The 9879-nt window shown below is 35.4% G+C and overlaps 1 protein-coding gene and 1 long non-coding RNA gene across 2 annotated transcripts in view; both read right to left on the bottom strand.

The window, feature by feature from the left end:
* The window catches only part of LOC108366200 (uncharacterized), a 4003-nt gene extending 3926 nt beyond the window's left edge, over positions 1-77 (bottom strand). Inside the window, exon 1 of the mRNA XM_017620520.1 lies at positions 14-77. The gene's annotated coding sequence lies outside the window, so the exon portion shown is untranslated. The remainder of the gene's footprint in view (positions 1-13) is intronic.
* Positions 78-9839: 9762 nt separating this feature from the next.
* LOC108366199 (uncharacterized) overlaps positions 9840-9879 on the bottom strand; it is an 8409-nt gene continuing 8369 nt past the window's right edge. The window contains exon 3 of the long non-coding RNA XR_001848059.1: positions 9840-9850. This is a non-coding gene — a long non-coding RNA (uncharacterized LOC108366199). The remainder of the gene's footprint in view (positions 9851-9879) is intronic.

Below are 9879 nucleotides of genomic sequence, written 5' to 3'. Positions count from 1 at the left end.
AGAATAGCGAAGCCTACTATTCTTGCGAAAGAGAAAAAGAGTAAACGATGAAATAAAGAGTTACCAACTGCGTTAATTGAAGCACGTTAGAAAACAAAGTGGGAGATTCGGAGCAGGGAACTCCATACAAATGCATATGATGCGCCCTCGTCACTTTGAGCTGTTTGCACATGAACGCCTGTAAAAAGAAGAAAGCGGTTAGCGCTTTTGTATGCATGTACATGTGCACATTCCACAGCTTACCTGTTCGGTTGCCAATTAAGAAGATTATGCTCAAATATTATCCTTGGTCCAAATTGCGCCGCATCGAGAGGGTATCCAAATGACTTGGTTTGAGCAGCATCATTGATTCCTAGTAAAACCGCCCTCTAAATTAAAACCAATTAAACATTCACAAAACAGATCATAAACTGCAAATATACTATTAACTTACCGCGAAAGAGGCTAAGGAACATTTCCCATTCAATTTTATTAAAATTTCTTCCAATTCATCCATTTTACTTATTTTTTATCTTAACACGCGAACCGAAACAGCAAACAATATTATCAAGAAGAAGAATAGCGAAGCCTACTATTCTTGCGAAAGAGAAAAAGAGTAAACGATGAAATAAAGAGTTACCAACTGCGTTAATTGAAGCACGTTAGAAAACAAAGTGGGAGATTCGGAGCAGGGAACTCCATACAAATGCATATATTACAGTGATTCACAGGATGTCATAACAAGTTATATTGGGCACGTTCAGAAGGCGCAACAGCTCAGTATCTGTTGCGATTGCACCTTCTGAACGCGTTGTTTCGTACTTCTGATCAACTCAACAGTTGCGTGTTAGATGATCGTAATATTTTTCTGATCATTTGAAACAACATGTTGTGTGTTTTGAATTTGGCAGCTAATATATCAAGCCGTTCAGAAGACGCATTACGATCACTGATTTTTTTTAGCAACGGTTGCGCTCAACTGCTGCCCTTCTGAACCTTCCCAATGTCATAAATTTTTTAAAGGGATTCTTGCAAACATAAGACAGTTTTAAAGTTTTAAATGTATGACTGTGAAATAAGGGCTGTTATAATACTTTGTTAATGCTCCTGAATGTATTTTTGTGTAGTTTGGATATTTTCAATCTGATCGAAATCACAAATGAGTGGCAATAGTGGCATCGAATCTAAAATAATAAGGAAATAGCTTACATCAAATGAACACCACGGTTGCATATTTTCGTGTCGCTTTTACACTTTCAAAGAAAAATTACTCATTCGGGAGAATTTTTCGAGATTTTGACAGAGCTAAAAATATGGAAAGTTTTTCTTTGTTTGAGAGATGGTGTTTTTTCTGAGTGTACTATTTTGGTTACACGCTACTGATAAGAAGCGTGTCCCAGTTGTCCTAACTAAATATCTAAAACAAGCAATTGTACTCGATCATCCCCTATCGCATGGTTAGTTGACACATATGTATGTATACGGTATTACATATGTCTAAAACAAACAGCAACATAAACAGGCGATAGAAATTGATCTCCTTTATCGCTAGACTATCTCTTATTGTATTTCGCTTATCATTTCTATTAGTGACGCGTTTCTTATGTTTCTCGTTCCCTACGATAAGAAACACGTTTCCAAATGTCTATGTATCTACGTACATATGTATGTATGTATGTAAATATATTTTAAATTTACAGTATATTTTGCTTAGCTGCCCATCCTTCTTTGCACGAAAAACTTGTGCGCTTAACCGAAAAAAGCACTTAAGCGAATTTTCTTTACTACTTCAATGAGGAAGGTATCCGAATCCCTATGAAACCAAATAATAGAGGAGCACTTACCACGTAGAAATTACTGCAAGAGAAATTTTTTCTGAATGGTATCTAATTATCTATATAACTACATAAAATAATTGCCGTTTTCGTTGTTCTGCGAGATGAGCAAAATAAATAATAGCTTGTAAAATTAGGGTATCTGTAGAGCCAGTGCAGGTAAACGTAATACTTTCTTTGATAATTGATAATAGTTGCAAATTTTTAAGGCAGGTGTCACTAATATGCCGGTATGTTGAATGCAAGTATCGGAGCAGTTTCCTTATAAATGTTAAAAATAATGCCGCTGATGCGCATTTTGGGGTAGGTATCTTAAATGTGCACTTAAGCACAAAGGCAGCAAAGCAAAATATACTGTAAATAGTCTCCTAATTGCAAGTAGACTGTACCAAGGGATAATCGCTTGCACTGAAATTATTGATTGGCTTGGCTACTTGCTTGTATACATAAATAATAAGCAGTGGAAGATTCCACAAACATCTTATGCGTATACTTACACTTACACAGATTTTATTTGAAAATAAACACTTTTCAGTAGCAGTTTTACATTCAGTTTTTAGAGTGTATAAAAAAAATGCGGAACGAACACTGAAGCAGCACTGACGGTAAAGAACGGCACTGTGCCGGACGGTCTGAACAACTCTTGTATTCACACATGTTCAAAGATGTTTGAACATATTGCCGAGCCCAAAAAAGTGAATATTTATGTACTGTATATATATTTTTTAAAAGTTCTTGCTATATTTAATGTTATTACTCAGGCAGATATGTATCCATGTTCAAAGATATTTGAACATACTGCCAAGGGCTAAAAAGTGTTAATGTTTTTTCGAATTAATGGGGCGTATTCTTGTTTTCGTACGAATCGAAAATCAAGAAATTTTCCTACATTTTCTATACAAAAATTTAAAATTTTCGATTCGTACGAAAACAAGAATATGCCTCAATATTTATTTTTTACCTTCAAAATATTTATTTTAAATTTGTTGTGGACAGGAAATCCAATCTAATTTACCCCAGGAGTTCCTCCAAGGTGGAGGACATGTTAATTTCTTCCTCTTACGCCAAATCTCAGGAAACTCGCCATGAATTTTTGGCCGTTTATGATGTTTATCCCAAAGGTGGGCTTGCCGGGGCCTAGGAGTTTGCCATTAACTATATCAGTGGTGTTATTACTCGTTGTGTGATCGATATTCTGTATCTCATCATTACCGCTACCTCCGCGATGACTACGCGTTGTACTGGTACCAGAATGTTTGCTACTAGACTTTGTATCAGANTAAATGTTAAAAATAATGCCGCTGATGCGCATTTTGGGGTAGGTATCTTAAATGTGCACTTAAGCACAAAGGCAGCAAAGCAAAATATACTGTAAATAGTCTCCTAATTGCAAGTAGACTGTACCAAGGGATAATCGCTTGCACTGAAATTATTGATTGGCTTGGCTACTTGCTTGTATACATAAATAATAAGCAGTGGAAGATTCCACAAACATCTTATGCGTATACTTACACTTACACAGATTTTATTTGAAAATAAACACTTTTCAGTAGCAGTTTTACATTCAGTTTTTAGAGTGTATAAAAAAAATGCGGAACGAACACTGAAGCAGCACTGACGGTAAAGAACGGCACTGTGCCGGACGGTCTGAACAACTCTTGTATTCACACATGTTCAAAGATGTTTGAACATATTGCCGAGCCCAAAAAAGTGAATATTTATGTACTGTATATATATTTTTTAAAAGTTCTTGCTATATTTAATGTTATTACTCAGGCAGATATGTATCCATGTTCAAAGATATTTGAACATACTGCCAAGGGCTAAAAAGTGTTAATGTTTTTTCGAATTAATGGGGCGTATTCTTGTTTTCGTACGAATCGAAAATCAAGAAATTTTCCTACATTTTCTATACAAAAATTTAAAATTTTCGATTCGTACGAAAACAAGAATATGCCTCAATATTTATTTTTTACCTTCAAAATATTTATTTTAAATTTGTTGTGGACAGGAAATCCAATCTAATTTACCCCAGGAGTTCCTCCAAGGTGGAGGACATGTTAATTTCTTCCTCTTACGCCAAATCTCAGGAAACTCGCCATGAATTTTTGGCCGTTTATGATGTTTATCCCAAAGGTGGGCTTGCCGGGGCCTAGGAGTTTGCCATTAACTATATCAGTGGTGTTATTACTCGTTGTGTGATCGATATTCTGTATCTCATCATTACCGCTACCTCCGCGATGACTACGCGTTGTACTGGTACCAGAATGTTTGCTACTAGACTTTGTATCAGATTTGCTGGTCTCTGATTTATTTAAATTTGCTGCTGTTTTGGATGTAGATTTTACTGAATGCTGCTCAACGTTGCCTCGATTTTGAACTTCCTTGTCTGGAGATTTATTCAATACATTTGTTCCAGTAGATTGAGTGTTGTGTGCTCGTATATTACATCCACCGTTAAGCACAGAGTTAGTGATTTCATTATAATTTGCATCGACCTCGTAGACTTCCTCGCCTTCTTCATCATTATCGATTTCGCTTTCATCGCCAGAATCTTCTCCTGCATTATCTTCTGTTGCATCTTCATACAAGCTCTGCAGGCAAATATCTACTTCCTGCATTAGTTTGAAGTGATAACTGCTTTCTATGCACTGCTGCTTCAAACATGTGTTTTCTTGTTGTGTCAACGTTTTTTCGGCAGCGACCACCATCACTATTTTGTCCCACATTTTGCCAAAATGTGGACCCCCCGCGGGACAAACAGATTCCTACATGGCATCTTTATGCATTTTCACCGTGTCAGCTACTTTGACACTTTTGGTGGTCGATGCACTAATTTCTGGCAAGACCCATTCTTCTTTGGCATCCGCCTCTATTTTATGATTGTAAGTACAAACTGTCCCCTCTACGTTTATGTTACTATTTTCTTGGGCTAATTTCTTAATTATTAGCATTTCGCTCTCGCAAGCAAAACGCTTAGGATGACATTCGAAAAAAAATTCGTTAATCGTGTCAAACTTCAGCTTGTTATATCTGTTGTAGAGTTAATTGAGGGACTCATAAACCTTTCCAAGGATTTCTAGAAGCACTCCCTGTTCTTCCTCGGCAATTTGTTCTCTGGCCCATTTTGCCAGTTTCCAAAATGGAGCTAGTTGTGAAAAAATTTTTCTTTCCAGATTATTGGCTTTTCCAGCTTCATCAGATTCTGTCATCTTTTTTTTCATTAAATGATTTAATAAATTTTATATTGTTTTTTCTTCTCCAAAAGAGCCGTTGGAGGTAAATGGTTTGGTCGCCTTGTTGACCTTGCTGTGCCTCGACTCACAGCCGATGTTTGCTCTTTTGGATTACAATAAATCGATTATGCGCAAAGTTTCGTGCTTCAACGACTTACAAATCGGATATGCCTATACAATTGATAGGCTTTCTTTAATTTAATTATGCCTATACAATCTATAGGGCTTTTTTTTATTGTGCCTATAAAAATTCAGGGTTTTTGTGTTCTGCCTGTACAAATACAGGGCTTTGTTTGTGCCTATAAAATTTATAGGGGTTTTTTTATTTTGCCTATAAAAATTCAGAGCTTTTGTGTTGTGCCTGTACAAATACAGGGCTTTTGTTTTGCCTATAAAATTTATAGGGCTTTTTTATTTTGACTATATATTTACAGGGCTTTTTTTATTTTGCCTGTACAATCACAGGGTTTTTTTTGTTTTGCCTGTACAATTACAGGGCTTTTTTGTTGTGCCTATATAAACATAGAGCTTGTTTTCTTAAATTTTTCTGGAAATTTATTCCCAGTTAATTTTAGAGCTTTTATTTGCTCTATATACCAATTATTCTTGGTATTATATATATATTTTTTTAATTGCGGAAAATCTGTTCCCGTCTTACTTTGCCGCTTGAGCTTAATTTTTTAGGCTCGTATGGACCAAATGTTCGGTCCATTTTATTGTCGATTTCGAGGCTCGATTGACCAAAATGTATTGCCTATACAATTGACAGGGCTTTATATATTGTGCCTGTACAATTACAGGGCTTTTTTAGTTTGCCTATATAACTTATAGGGCTTTTTTGTTTTGCCTACGGCTTACATACATTTATGGACTAAACTGTCCTTGTGCCTATAAATTTATAGGGCTGTTTATTGTGCCTGACCAAATACAGGGCTTTTTTGTCGCAGATCACTTCCCTTGGGCTCGTATGGACCAAAATATTCGAGCAGAGCTGATTCACTTGTCCCTTACCTCGGGTGGGGGGTAACAAGTAATTCTCAGCAATGCCTGAACTACAAATACTCTTATTTTAAAATTCTCTTTTCCTTACCACTGGAGGGGGGAAGTAGAGTCTAATAAAATAAGAGGTTAGTACTTTCAATATTAAAAGTTTTACCCCTTACCGCTGGCGGGGGGAAGTAAAACTTTAATAAGGAAAGAAGAATAAAGAGAGTTAAATGCTTTACCCCTTACCTCTGGTGGGGGGAAGTAAAGCATATAAAATAAAATAGAGAAGAAGAGTGTTAGGTGAGATTCAATATTCGATTCGGAATATTTATTAAATATTTCTTCTTTATATACAATTTTCTTACTTTATGTTTCCTAACTAATTGTATATGTACATATGTGTGTGCGTGTGTGTATGTATGTATATTTACAAAAGATAAAATAAGAAACCAGTGCATTGGTTCTTAAGGTATTTTGGTTGTGTGCCTCTGCTACATCTTTGCATATTAAGAATATTTATAGGCAATGTATTTTCTGTTTATAGCACCATAAGGGTTCCTTTGCAGCATTGACATTTTAATGTTTCCCGTATGCGCTGCAATTTATATATGTATATATTTTTACAACTGATAAAGGATCAACCGATTCAATATTTTATTGTTTCTCGCGAACGTTGCTTACATTTAATTACTTGACATTCTTAACGTATGTTTATATATGCAAATTTAAGCATACAAATTATATTTTCTTCTATTTATATTTTCTTCAGTGGATTTCAGTGAATTTTTATCTTTCCTTTGTATATTCAAGGATTAGAAATGTTTATTACAATTTTAAGTTTGAGTATTTTTAAGACCCAGGCATATTGTACGTTTTCATGCATTCACACATGTTCAAAGATGTTTGAACATATTGCCGAGGGCAAAAAAGTGAATATTTATGTACTGTATTATTAAATATATAAGTTCTTGCTGTATTTAATGTTGTTACTCAGGCCATGTATCCATGTTCAAAGATATTTAAACAACTCTATTTGGGACTGGGGCAACGATATTATATTTTCACTGACACTTATAGGTATGGAACTGATATGTGTACATAAACTTTTATTGTAAGAATCACCTATATAACACAGCTCCACAAAAAAAAATTCTTCCTGCTACCAGACCAGACCAGACCAGATTTTTCCGGGAGTGGTGTGACAGGGTTGAAAAAACCTTGACCGGGTTGAATGGACGTCGGATTTTGATTCAGTGATCAAAAAAACATATAAAACTAATGGTCTGCTAACAGGAAGAATTTATTTTTATTTTTTTGTGGAGCGGTGTATTTGACTTGAGATCGATAAATAAACGCAGATCTAATTCCGATTGCAGGCATCGTTTCTATTCGCGCCGCCGCTACTATTCTCCGATTACGAGCCATTGCCCTTGCGGCTTTCGTTTGTCTTGACAAATTTCTTTTAGGGTTAGGCATTTTTAAACAGTTCGCACTATTCTGTTATTTTAAAGACTTTGTTTATATTTAGTAACAAAATCCCACTTAGTATAAGCCAAAAAACTAATCCTTTAACGCACTTCCTAATTTATCAACTTCGCGAAAACAATATACTGAATTCCCATGAAGCCCAACAAATAGACGTACATCATTGATTTGCAGTTGTTTGTGCATGCCACTACAGCATTGGAAAAATGGAATTCGACAGCGGCAGGATTCCCATAAAAAAAACAGGGCTACATTACTTTACCATATCAACTCTAATTTGAACATAGTTATGTACATATGTATGCATGTATTCAAGTCTAACTCAATTGATTGAATGTTGATCTGTTGAACTAACATTGTTGTGCTACGTGCAATGGCTTTGCGAGATTTGGAGAATACCCCTAATGTATGTATGCCACACCAAGAAGCTTACAGTGATGTGTCGAAATACACGATGTACAATTGGGGTGTTCACAGTTCGTTCCAAATTGTGTCTGAAAATGTAGACGTCTACATTTTGAGACATCTTTAGCATCAAACTGTGAGCACCCCTTTCTAGCAGTCGTCGCAAAATCGTCTCAAAACTTTGCTGGTGTTGCCAGACATTTCTTCTTTGCGTGCATTTTTTATATGTCGCCTTTCGATTTTGTTTCTGAAAAATTGTAATTATTTAACTTAATTACCAATTCGTAATATTTGTTATTTCTTTTCCTTGATTTGTTTCTTTTCATCAGAAATTGCGCTCAAATTAAATGCAAATACAGAAAACGTGCCCAATAAATAAAAAAAATGCGATTAGTATTGCCATAATGCAACCCTGCTGCGAGGTTGCAAAATGTAGACGCGTAAAAAACATACCTTTGAGTGTGACAAAATGTAGACGGCGTCGTTTTCCAATTTTGTATGGGAAACAACAACACCACAGATTTTACGGTTAGAAAACGTCTTAAAATGTAGACGTCTACATTTTCAGACACTATTTGGAACGAACTGTGAACACCCCAAATGTTTGTTTATTTGAACGCAGCGCTGCTTGTACATAAGTAGATTAATTTCGCTTTGGGCGCAGCGCTGTTTGTACATATGTACATTTCGCTTTGCGCATGCCTGAAGCTCATAGTTGCCAACTTGGTGCTTTAAGCACTAGATTTAGTGCTTTTTGAAAATTAAAACGCCAAAAAAAATCATTTAGTGCATAGTGCCTTTTTAGTGCTTTTTTTCTGAACTAAAATTACTCCGATATAGTTAAAACCTGAAATAATTTTCAAATATTTAAGGCTGTGGCAGCACTGTATTTACAAAAATCTACAAATTTAAATGCACTTAAATACAACCATGATTGCTAAAAAGCTGAACTTGCAAATTTACGTTGTTCAATTATATTCGCGTTGAAAATGCTAGTAGATATGCGAGTAAGTAAAGTATTTCTTTTTTATACCCGAGCGCACTTGTGCACAAGGGTATTATAACTTTGTTTACATAACGGTTGTTTGTAACAGGCAAAACGAATCGAGATAGATATAGACAAATGTATACATAAATGATCAGAATGAAAAGAGAAATCGATTAAGCGGTGACTGTCTGTCCGTCCGTCCGTCCGTGGTGGAAAACATATGTTTAACACTTGCGCCGGGTATTTAATGTTCGGCTCCGCCCGAACTTAGACTTTCTTACTTGTTTCTTTTCTAATTATTTATAAAAAATTTTATTTTTGTACCACCTAGAACACATGGTTTCTTGGTGCCGCACAATTGCTCTAGCACTAGAATTTTGAGATATCCTAACCTCAAAGTGCCAAAATCACGGTTTTTGCCGATATTTGAGGTTATATAACAAAAAAAAACATTTTTTTTGCTCATTTCTACTTAGGGCATGATTTTCGTTTGTTGGGACTCGATTTTTCTTTCTTGATATATATCAGTTTTAACGTGCAGTACATCGGTATTACGTCGCAAGCATGAGTCATTTCAATCGTTATGAGCGAAAAAGTTTTGTTTATTGATTTATGTATGCATTCTTGTAAATATTGTTAATTTTTTGTTTTTGTTAAATACATACAAACTGTTATGAAAAAAGCATCAATTGATTTAAAACCATTTGGTGCTTTTAGTGTGGCAACACTGCTGAAGCCAAGGTACATTGAACAGGTAGTATCAGTAGAGCAGCTGATTTGATTTATTTTCAAATTATTTGGTCTCGAAAATGTCAAATATTTTTCATTTTTTCTCACAAAAATTCTGAATTGTTAAAATCCATTTGCATGTGAAACCTTTTTCCATACAAAACAAGCGATTGAATAGCAGCTTTTGGAACGTTCGCCCAACTCAGCTGCACAACCGCTGATTACTGGCCCTTGT

Source organism: Rhagoletis zephyria, unplaced genomic scaffold, assembly GCF_001687245.7.
Source record: "Rhagoletis zephyria isolate East Lansing unplaced genomic scaffold, Rhagoletis_zephyria_1.1 Rzeph_scaffold_02185, whole genome shotgun sequence".
Lineage (NCBI taxonomy): Eukaryota > Metazoa > Arthropoda > Insecta > Diptera > Tephritidae > Rhagoletis > Rhagoletis zephyria.
Note: the sequence above shows the minus strand (reverse complement) of the source record. Positions and strands in the feature narration are given on the sequence as shown.